General features: G+C 35.2%; 1 protein-coding gene across 3 annotated transcripts in view; it reads left to right on the top strand.

Moving 5' to 3' along the window:
- The window catches only part of LOC105490366 (interleukin 1 receptor accessory protein like 1), a 1633350-nt gene that overhangs the window by 1307261 nt on the left and 313609 nt on the right, over positions 1–12480 (top strand). The window lies entirely within an intron of this gene.

The raw sequence follows: 12480 nt of genomic DNA, 5'->3' as shown, positions 1-12480 counted from the left end.
CATTTTTGCTGTATCCAGGATAGAATAAATAAAATGTTTGTTTTCAGTCTGCCTTCACATATACTTCTTGGTAAGAAAGGAAGGATGAAAGGAAATGGTGGATTGAGGGAGGGTGAGAGGAAGGAAGGAAAAAAGAAAGGAAGTGAGAGAGGCTAATAATCTGGAGGTTTTTTTAAAAAAAGCAGTAATGCCACCAAATTAAAGTAGCTTTTCAATTTAATGCACAATATTTGTATTACTATTATATTGGCATTTCAGGGTTCCAAGTGTAAACAGGTTATCTTAGATGCACAGAATATCAAAAGAACCTGTGCTATCGTCTCCTGATGCAGCCTAATCATTGACAGAGGTCAAGAAAGTTAAAGCAAGTACTGAAGTTGAATATATTAATATACAAAAATATAGTATTTGTATTAGTTTGTTCTCATGCTGCTAATTAAAGACACACCCAAGACTGGGTAATTTATAAAGAAAAAGAGGTTTAATGGACTTACAGTTCTACATGACTGAGGAGGCCTCACAATCATGGCAGAAGGCAAAGGAGAAGCAAAGTAACATCTTACATGGCAGCGGGCAAGAAAGCTTGTGTAGGGGAACTCCCATTTATAAAACCATGAGATGTCATGAGACTTATTCACTATCACAGGAATAGCATGGGAAAGACCCGCCCCCATGATTCAGTTGCCTCCCACTGGGTCCCTCCTCCCACGACATGTGGGAATTGTGGGAGCTACAATTCAACATGAGATTTAGTGAGGGACACAGCCAAACCGTATCAGTATCATTGCCCCTAATGTATATTGCCTTCAGACCACCAATGAAGTTTAATTCATCTTGAGAAATGCATTGTAGTAGTAGTAAAATTATTTGGTTAACTTTATGTTCCTATATTTTATGCAAATATGAAGTTATTTTTATAAGATTTGGGCTGTTTTAAAATGTCATTCTAAAGAACATCTCTAAGATTTTATGTAATTACTACAAAAATTAAAAATTGTTTTATATTTATAAACCTTGAATTTCAATGTAGGCCATGCTTATTAAAATTCAGTATCTTTTTGGTTACAGCATTAAAGAGGCTTCTAGAATGCTTACCTTTTTTCAGTCCACTATCATAATGAGAGCCTCACTTTGATCCCTCACTCCCCTCCCATCCTTCCCCCAACTCCCCAGAGTCCATTATATAATTCTTATGTGTTTGTGTCCTCATATCTTAGCTCCCACTTATAAGTGAGAACATACAATGTTTAGTTTTCTATTACTGAGTTACTTCACTTAGAATAATGGTCTTCAGCTCCATCCAGGGTGCTGTGAATGCCATTATTTCATTCCTTTTTATGGCTGAGTAGGTATTTCATTGTATATATATTTATCCACCATATTTTCTTTATCCACTCATTGGTTGATAGATGTGTAGGCTGGTTCCATATTTTTGCAGTTGTGAATTGTGTCATAAGCTAAATGTTTTGAAATACATTGGAATTATTTCTGAAGTTCATGAATGGCTTTGCTTTTCTACATTAAGTGGCTTATTGAATATTTTTAGAGAAGAACCTCTTGATTTTCAGTTGTTTGGGTGGAGAGAAGAGATTGTGGTGGTAGTCATTCTTCATATGGGGATTTAGAAGACGAAAGAGTAGGTTACTCATTCTTTATACGAATTTTCATCAGTCCTTCTCATTTTGGCCTTGCATCTTTCCCCCTTACCCTGTCATACCTGATCTTTCTGGTTCCTAAGCCTGTACAAGGTTCTAAACCCTTCATGGCTTCCTTCATGGCTGTGGTCCACTCTACGACCTCCCAGGCTGCAGCTTCCACCACTATGTTTCAACAGCTCCGTGTTAACAATAGCTTTATGTCTACCAGAAAATTGAACTTTCCTGACCATTTCTGGTTTGAAATAGAGGTAATAAAACCACTTTTAGTATGTGGCTAGCATACGGCAGAATTTTTCAACCTCGGAATTATTGAGCAGTATTGACATCTAGGGCCAGATAATTCTTGCGTACATCTTTCCTGTGCATTGTAAGATCTCTAGCAGCGTCCATGGTCAAGTAACACCCCCTACCAATTGTGACAATCTCAGTTGAGAACCACTGTCATAAAACCATGCCAATGAGTAATCATGCAGGACTGTGTATCAAGAACAGAATACCAAGAAATGTAAATATCTTCTTCAGAAGCACAAGTATATATAAACCAACTCAGTATAATCTGGAAGGTCATTAAATTACATTATACTATACTTAGAAATATAATGTCTTTTTGTGGTATCTTGAGATAAGCAGAGAATTTACAATGTTCTGACTTTCACAGTAACATTGTAGGTTTTTTGTATTCTAAAATTTTATTTTGATAAGCATTTCTAAATAACTTGGGAGTTATCCTTTTTCATTTCTGAAGACCTTTTATCTGCTAATAGAAAGAAGAAAAAAGATATGCTATGATCATTTTGCATACTTCCTCATTGCTAGAGATGCTTTCCCTCACAGGATACATGATTTCTTGGAATAGACTATTGTTCCTAGAAGATAATTAGTGACTGTTGTTATTATTTTTTTTTTTTTTTGCCTGTCAATAGAAGTGAAAACAGTAGTTGGCATGCTCACCTACTTGATTATAGCTTTTACATCAATCAGCATCCTTTTCCTATGCTTCATCATCATTTCTCTCGATAATTATATATTGTTTCATTTTTCTCACCATTTTTTCTTTAGCGTTGACTACACACAAATTTATTTAAAATGGCTGAAATTAGTCATGCAATCAGTTGGAATTCATCCTCACAACAGTTATGCAAAATCTACTGCAGCAATTGTTTTAAACGTGAAATTTTAAAACACTGAACCACCTTTATTTATTCTATATCTAGTGATACTCTCTTTTGTTTACCCTCCATGTTTTTCTCCACTCATTTGGTCAGAATCAGGGTTTACTGAGTGATTAAATGTGTTCTGGGATCTGTCGTGAGTCTTGGTGCATTAAACAGGGCTGGAGACAATGAAAGCTGTGGCATAAAGGACAAATGTAGAAGGTGAAAAATGAATAGAGACCCTGAACCTTGACATTATCTCCATGTTGACCACAGTTTCCTTTGGTATTCTTGAGTAATTCCATTATGAAAATAATGAATAGAGTATTTTCATTGTTTCTTTTACCTTGGAGGTTTATCAAGATACTGGATAGCAACTAAATGTAAATTCCGTAACTCATATGTTAGGACAGTACTTCATAATAAATATTTTTTAAAGAGAGCAAACTAAATTAATCGTGATTATATCCAATTTGCCAATTAGATATGTTCCACATATCAGTGAACTAAGGAAGTACTGGAGAATTGTTCTTAGGAACTTGGATAAGCAGGACCCTGTTTATATTAGTCAAAAAATAAATTTGGGTGTATACTTTTTATTGATGTGTCATAATTGTATACATTTTGGGGTATATGTGATATTTTCATGAATGTAGACAATGTGTAATGATCAAATCAGGGTAATGGGGATAGCCATCATCTCAAATATTTACCAATTCTTTATGTTGGTGGGAACATTACAATTCTTCTCTTCTGGCTATTATGATATATGCAATAAAATATTCCTAATTATAATTTTCCTGCTGTACAATAGAGTACTAGAATTTATTCCTTCTATCTAACTATATTTTTGTACATGTTAATCAACTTCTCTTCATCACTCCCTCCCCAGCCTCTCATAACAGTCATTCTATTCTCTACCTTCGTAAGATTCACTTGTTTTGCTCTCACATATGAGTGAGAAAATATGATATTTTTCTTTCTGTGCCTGGCTTATTTTACTTAATATAATGACTTTTCATCTATCTTGCTGCAAATGGCAGAATTTCATATTATTTTATTGCTGAATAATATTACGTTGTGTACATATGCCACATTTTCTTTTTAGTATGTTGAGGAAACTCTGTAGAGTTTACCACAATGGCTGTACTACTTTACATTTCCACCAACAGTGTACAGGCATTCACTTTTCTCTGCAGCCTCTCCAACATTTGTTATTTTTTTGTCTTTTTGATAATAAATAGCATTTCTAGCTGGGCTGAAATTTCTCTTCGTGGTTTTTGTTTTTGTTTTTGTTTTTGTTTTGAGACAGAGTTTTGCTGTTGTTGCCCAGGCTAGAGTGCAATGGCACGATCTCAGCTCACTGCAACCCCCGCCTTGCGGGTTCAAGCGATTCTCCTGCCTCAGCCTCCCATGTAGCTGGTATTACAGCTCTTTGTGGTTTTAATTTGCATTTCTCAGATGATTAGTTGATGTTGAACATTTTTTTTTCATATATCTGTTAGCCATTTGCATGTTTTCTTTTAAGAAATATCTATTTGGCTCCTTTGCTGATTTTCTTATGGGATAATTTGATTTTGGGGGGAAGATTTTTGCTATTGAGTTGTTTGAGCTCTTTATATATTCTATTTACTAATCCCTTGTGTATTAGTTCATTCTTGCATTCATATAAGGAACTACCTGAGACTGGGTAATTTATGAAGAAAAGAGTTTTAATTGACTCACAGTTCTGCAGGCTGTACAGGAAGCATGGCTGGGGAGGCCACAGGAAATTTACAATCAGGCAGAAGATGAAGAAGCAGGCACATCTTCATATGGCAGAGCAGGAGAGAGAGAGCGAAGGGGGAACTGCTACATACTTTTAATCAACCAGATCTCCTGAGAACTCACTCACTATCATGAGAACAGCAAGTGAGAAGTCCGCCCCCATGATCCAGTCACCTCCCACGAGGCCCCTCCTCCAACATTGAGGATTACAATTCGACATGAGATTTGGGTGGGGACGAAGAGCCAACCATATCACTTGTCGGATGGATCATTTGAGATAATTTCTTCCATTTTGTAGGTTGTCTCTTCACTTTGTTAACTGTTTCCTTCGCTGTGCAAAAGCTTTGTAGCCTAATGTAATCTCAATTGTCTGTTTTTGCTTTGGTTGCCTGTGCTTTTGAGGTCTTAACCAAAAAATCTTCGCCCAGACCAATCTCCCCTAGCATTTCCCCAATGTTTTTGTCTAGCAGTTTTATAGTTTCAAATCTTATATTTAAGTCTTTAATCTATTTTGAGTTTATTTTTGTATATGGTAAAAGATGGGTATCTATTTTTCTGAATATGAATATCCAGTTTTCCCACATCATTTATTAAAGAGACTATCTTTTCCCCAATGTACGTTCCTGGTGCCTTTGTCAAAAAATGAGTTGACTGTAAGTGCATGGGTTTGTTTCTGGGCTCTCTATTCTGTTCCATTGGTGTATGCGTTTGTTTTTGTGCCAGTACCATTCTGTATTGGTTACTATTGCTTTGTAGTACAATTTGAACTCAAGTAGCGTGATGCCTCCAACTTTGTTCTTTTTGATTAGTATTGCTTTGGCTCCTTGGGCTCTATTTTGTTCCATATGAATTTTAGGATTGCTTTTTTCTACTTCTGTGAAAAATGACATTAGTACTTTGATAGGATTGCAATGAATCTGTCAATTGCTTTGGGCAGTATGGTCATTTTAATGATATTGATTCTTCCAGTCTATAATATGAGTGTGGGATGTCTTTTCATTTGTTTGCATCCTCTTCAACTTTCTTCATCAGTGTTTTATAGTTTTCCTTGTAGAGATCTTTCATCTCCTTGGTTAAACTTATTCATAGGTATTCTATTTTTTGTGCTATTGTAAAGGGGATTTCGTTCTGAGCTAATTATTTGTGTATAGAAATGCTACTAATTTTTGTATGTTGATTATTATCCTGCAACTTCACTGAATTCATTTATCAAATCTAAGAGGTTTTTGGTGGAGTTTTTAGATTTTTCTAAGTATAAGATCATGTCATCAGCAAGTAAGGATAATTTGACTTCTTTCCAATTTGAATGCCATTTATTTCTTTCTATTGGCTAATTGTTCTTGCAAAGACTTCCAGTACTATGGTGAATACAAGTGGTAAAAGTGGACATCTTTGTCTTGTTCCAGACCTGAGTGGAAAGGCTTTCGACGTTTCCCTATTCAATAAGTGAAGGATAGTAGAAATTAGCCAGAGTATATCTCACAATAAATGACTATGACATTAGCCTAAAATATGAAACTTTCCAAGACCACTTCCCTTTGGGGAATTACAAGGAGATGAGTCATCAGTCAATGCTTTACATTTTAGAAATATAAATCAACACTGAATAGTAAAATTAGTCCGTATGGATAAAAAGAGGTGACTAAACTGATTTATAAAAACTTGTCTCTGGATAATTAATCCCCCATAATCCTGCTTCTCTTACGTTGTCTCCACATATGGTTAAATGCTACCACCACTCATGTATCTGCTCAAGCTCATAACTAGAGATCATCCCCCTTAACTCATGGACATTCATTTACTATTCACATCTAGTCAATCAGTAAATTGTGTTAGTTCTACCTACCAAATAGATACTGAAGGGAAAAGAATTCTACCACTTCCACCACGAACACTGTGTCATCACCTTTCATTGGACTGCCCCAACATCTTCCTCCCTGCCTTCCTGCCTCCATTCTGCCTCTCTGCCTCCACACCACTTCATTCTCCCAGACTTGAACACCAAAATGCCAGTGATACCTCTGGTACACATGCTACTTGGGGCTCTCTTATTTTTAAAACTCTCCAAAGCATTCCTAGTGTGCTTAGAATAAAACCCAAGTCCTTTCCACATTCTATAAGGCCCTTCCTGCATCGACCAGTGGCTATCTTTGAATTCATTATCACTCTTTTTTTACATCATTATAGATACAATGACATTCTTTGCCCTCTCTTAAGCATGCCAAGTATACTCCATCTCAGCACCTTTGAACTTGCTCTTCTCTCTGCCTGGCATAAACATCCTCCAGGTATTGATATGACTCACTTCTTCCCTTCTCACAGATAGGTTTCAAATGATCCTCAGAGCAAGCTTTCCTGACAGTTTTCTCTAAAGTAGCACTTACGTTAGTCTCTATAGCTGCTTTAATGTTCATAGTACTTGTAATCACCTGACCTTATGTTATGTGTCTATCCATTTATATGATTTTTTTGTTTCTCCTTCTCTGGAATGCAGGCTTTATGAAAGGATAAATTTGTCTGTCTTGTTCACTGTTATAGCCCCCAGTGCGTGGTAGAGAGGAAATACTTTATAAAATATTTTTTGAATGAATAAATGAATATTTTTATAGTTTAACTACAAACCACACGTATCAAATTAAATGAACAAAATACTAAGTATCAAAGCTAGCCAAATGAATTCCTTGGCTTTCCTAAATACATGTATTTTGATAGATATATTATGAGTTACTTCCTTGGAAGTATTTGTTCTGTCTCCTTGGCATGACTCTTAAGTCAAAGTTACCTTGTATATGTTGTTAGTTTAGTCATGAACTGATCTCCCCACACCTTTCTGTTCAGTTGCTTAGACACTCCTCACTCTTTGAGGCTCCTGAATCTCCATGACTTTGTGGTTAGTCACCATAATTATTTGCAACAGAAAGGAGAAATGTTGCCAACCCCAAAGCATTAGAGATAAGTGAAAACTAGAGCACCCCTTTCACCCCAAGTGGATTCACCTAGTAAATGTTGATGTTTTCTTCTATCCATTTCCTTCTTCAGCAAGGACCATGAGATTGTGTTTACATTCTACAGCTCTCACAAGATGTATGCTCCAATATTAGAAACTAATGTTAAAGCATTCCAGGCCAAAGAAAGCAAAACTGAAATTCCACTCTTGAGTCATTCAGAGGTTGAAGCATTATGGGTGATCCAAGTTCCCCTGACTATCTGTGAACACAGGCAGTTGTTTGTCAGTTCTTTTAAGTTAAAAAAAAAATGCACAAACAGCCTATTGTAAAATGGAGTGAGTCAGTGCAATTGCACAAAGCATGTTTTATTGTCAGCTGTATAAATCTGTGAATATTTTTTGTGACCAGTTTTAGTTGGTGGATTTAAATGAGGTCACCAAAAAGTTATCTCTGAGTATAGCACTCGCCACAGTGCATCATAAATATGCTCTCATCTATGAACATCCTTATGAATGACTCTATGTCTTACTCATTCTTTTATCTCTAATTTAGTACTGACTATTTTAGGTCCTTCATAAGTGCTTTTGAAATTGGAATATGGATGTATTTATAATTATCTAGATTATAAGCTCCTTCAGGACTAAATGCTATGTTTTGTTTACATTTGATCCCCTTATAATCCTTGTACATTTTCTTGCATATTTAAAAGTCTTTAAAATATTTTTGTTGAATTGATTTGTTGAGTATAGATCAATCCCCCTGCTATGGAAAGTAATGTGGAAAGTGTTAATGATTCTTAAATCAGGGGCCTAAACCCCTTTTGATCCTTTGGTTGGACGTCCAGTTCATTATTTCACAAATAGTAATATTTTTCTTGTCAGGCTATCTAGGCTGCTAAATGCTATTGTCCCAAACTTTGATGGATATAATTAGAACAGATTTATTTTCCATCTACTATATGCAAGAACTTAATCCGTTTTCCTATTAAATTCTCATGATAATTCACACAGGAAGACTATTTATGTCACATTCTCCATATAAAAAGACTGAGACTAAGAGATGTTAAATAATTTATCCAACTTGCCAAACAAATAAGGTAGAATCAGGAACTGTTAGACCGGTTTCCTTGAACACTAACTGTGTGAAATCTTTCCTACTCTACCACAATGCTTCTAAGAAACCAAGTGAAGGGAACTAGTTAAAATACATTATGAAAATTACGTATGATTTTGAAAGAAACATTTTATGGTACGATAAGTATAGATATCCAAAATGTATCAAGTATTCTCAGTAGTATTTAAGGGATTAGTATGTGAAGGATTAAAATTAAATTTTAAAGAGGTGATTGTTCAACAGAGAAAGGTGCATGTATTATAGACACCTCACATTTCTCTCCACGTTAAGATCTTTAGAAAGACTCAAGAATCTTGGCCTCTTTACCCTGGTGTTGTCATTTTTGTTTTAGGAAGATAGTGTTTTACTTTTTACTGTTCCATAGCTCAAGTGTAAAAGGGATGGGGAAAAGAGGGACACGCTATATCCCTTTATGAATACTCAGGGAAACTTAATATAGATAGGGAATCAATCCTGTACACATCTTCATGTATACTGACTTCTAGATGTTTCTCTAACTGGTAGCTAGTAAGAAAAATTAGTGTCCTTAAAATTTCCCTTCTATTATGCATAACAGTTTTGTCAACAGAGACATTAATAACTCTGTAAAAGAGGTCTGCTATTATTGTAAATGACTCTAAAGCTTTACCGTTGTTAATAGGATGTTCTGAAGAATAAAATGAAGTCTTGAAAATACTTTTTATGGTGAATACAAAGCTATGTTTAATGCAAAATTAGTGAGAGAAAAATCTCTACTATAATTGCTGTGGGTTTTTGTAGACAAAATATGATTAGGATTTAAAATTACCTTGTGCTTCATATCATTACTGTTACACTTTGTTTAGTTTTCAAAGTGATTTCCATTTGTGAGTGAGTGTCCATATGTGTGTATAGGTGTTTTCAAGGAAGAGAGAAATGCCTCCGTAACACAAGTTGTTTTCTTAACTATAAAAAGCCAGTTGGCTTAGTCATGGTCTAATGCTAAGAACATTTCTTTTTAAATTGTAATTTGTTTGAATTTCCTTCTAGTTCCACCTTTGCCAATGCAGAAAATAAAGAGCGTTTTTGTGGTTGTGTGTATGTTCATCTTAATTGGTCACTACCATAGCCGCATTTGTTTTCCAGTTCTGTCTTCTGTCAGTTGAATCCAACTAATATTTATGAAATACCATAATGTTCCAGAAACATTCAAATAATGGAAAACTGAGCTCATGTTCTTCCTTTGTGACAGCAAAATTGGTCATCCTCAAGTGACTGTAGACCTGAACTACATCTTAGCTTTAGCAATCACCTCCTTTTCACAGTCATTTTGACAATGTGTCAGATCAGTGGCTCAGCTGTTGTGGTCTCTGGAAGTTTCCCTTCACTTCTATCAAAGACAGGAAAATCACATGAGAACTGTATCCAACTGATACTCGTCATAATACCAAAACATGACACTTATAGATGATGACAGATTGCACTGCAAGATCTCTCTGCTCTAGGTTATGATTATTTAGTTGCATGTTTCCACTCTTCTAACAGATTGCACACACCTTGAGGGGAGACTGCACAGACCCATGCAATATTTGCTTGACAGAATTTTCCAAGGAGCACATAACAAAGAATGGGGAGGAAAAGATCTAGGAAGGATTCTAGCTTGAATTTGCTCTGTTATCTTTGGCAAGCCTTTTGATCTTTTTGTACCTCAGATCTTTGATCTCTAAAATAAGAGAATTGAATCAGTCCAGTTTTTTTTAAACGTTAAGATTTTTTTATTAAAATAAAATTTATTTTTAAATTTTTATTAATTTTTTTAACTACAAAGCACTTGTAAGGTATAAGGGCAGAAACTAAAGATATTACAGACCCTCTATCATAATATCTGGCACATTATTATGTTTAATATATATCAATTGAATTGGATTTGTTTGGTCAACATCTTGGGTGAAATACTGATGTATAAGGTAGAATAAAAGCAGAGCTACCTTTGTCAAAGAGAAGTGGGTGGCACAACAAGGCAGGGAACCGAGCCCAGTGGGCACCCCCAAACTCCACCTACTCAGAGGGACATGGTGAAAATCATACCGTGTTAGAGAACACAGTTTCCAAATCAAAGAACTTAATAAGCATATAATTCTTCCTGGCTTCAGCGTTCTATAATTCCATGACTGAGCTTTAAAGAATTCCTTTACTAACATCTAGTTTGCCACATGAAAGTAATATGAAAGATGTTAAGGATGTGGTAACATTATGCCATCAAGTGGGTGGTGGGTTATGATGGAGAACCACAAAACCATTTTGTATTTCTGAACAAATGTACTGCATACAGTTTTATTATCTTTCTCTAGAGATCTTTATTTTTTGCCTTACTGCAAACTAATGTGGTGTGCATTTGAACAGGGAACAGTTCTCTCAGCTGCTTTCTGTGAAAAACTGTCAAGTTGTCTACTTGTAACTACATAATTACAAGATTATTTAAACTGACATAATTTACTGAATACAACACTTATTTAGATACCATATTTGCTTTTGAAATTCACTGAAACCATTAGATAACCAGAGTCTAAGAAATGTAGATTTCCAATCTATTAATGGCAAACTATTTTGCCAATATTTAGTGAATAAGCTGATTATTTAGGCAGTAGAAAAATAAAATCCATTAAGATCACTTTAGGCAGGAAATAAGAGTATTAAAGATTAATCAGAGTGATGTCATATCTTTGAGAAGAATTTCAAAGCGATTGATCTCATCCTATTACCCAAACTTTCCTTTGCCCTTTATTTCTATCCTCTTGTTAAATGGTAATAAAGATGAATGGATAATTATTCCGTTAGCTATGAACAAAAGCTATCAATCATATATGAGGTTGTTCTTCCAAACTAAAACTCAAAACTCATTCCTTTTATTCTCTGACTTGGGGTACGTCATTTCTTTGTACTTAATGTGTTTTCCTTTAAAGAGAAGAGGAGGCAAGCTGCTAAAACTTGAATTCTTGAACCCTCTGGTGATAAGTATATGTGGTCAACTCCACAGTTCTGCCTAGATTAGCCTTCCAGTTATCAACCAAGCTGGCATGTCCACTTGGCAAAGAAGAAAGAAAACCCTCAAAGCAAAAACATTTAGTTTAGCAATCATTAATTGATAATTTATATACTTGATACAGAGTAGAAATTTCAGGGACAGGTTTCAAGGGACCTAGGCAATTCTATTAGAGAGGGCAGGGCAGAGTGAGGAGGCTAAATGAAGGAGAACTGACTAAAATCCAGATATAGTCTAGTTTGGCTAGGAATGAAGTATGCAATGGAAAACCTATCTTCAAGATTCCTAATGACAAACTCTTAGATTTATGGGCTGATAATTGAAATTGACGAGAGCACAGAGCAGAAATGTGTAGAAGCTTAAAATCGAAGAGAGTATATCATGCAAATTAGCAAAAAACACTATAAAATGTAATGGATAATAGTAAGAAAGAGTTTAGACTAAATGGAAAACATCATTTAAAATATTCCTTTGGTGTGGGTGTGCATGCTTGTACTTGTGCTAATTTAATGCCACATCTACCTCACTTAGATTATGTATGTAGGAAATACTTAATGTAATAACTAAGTGGCAGGTTTTGAAATGATGTGATCTAGGATATGGAAACTAGGAATGGAATTAAGAATAATGAGACAACTTTATGCCAAAAAAAACATTGTAACACATGCCACATATATCATGTGTGCTTTAATTAACACAGAAAAAAATATAGGACATCCCATTAAAAGTAAAACAAAGAACAAATTGAAAATGCTTTCTGAAACACAGTTATATGTTCACAGGGACTGACCAATCCTGATGGTCTAATTCATTAGTGT

Source organism: Macaca nemestrina, chromosome X (genome assembly GCF_043159975.1).
Source record: "Macaca nemestrina isolate mMacNem1 chromosome X, mMacNem.hap1, whole genome shotgun sequence".
Lineage (NCBI taxonomy): Eukaryota > Metazoa > Chordata > Mammalia > Primates > Cercopithecidae > Macaca > Macaca nemestrina.
The sequence above is the reverse complement of the archived record's forward strand: the minus strand, read 5'-3'. Positions and strand labels throughout refer to the sequence as shown.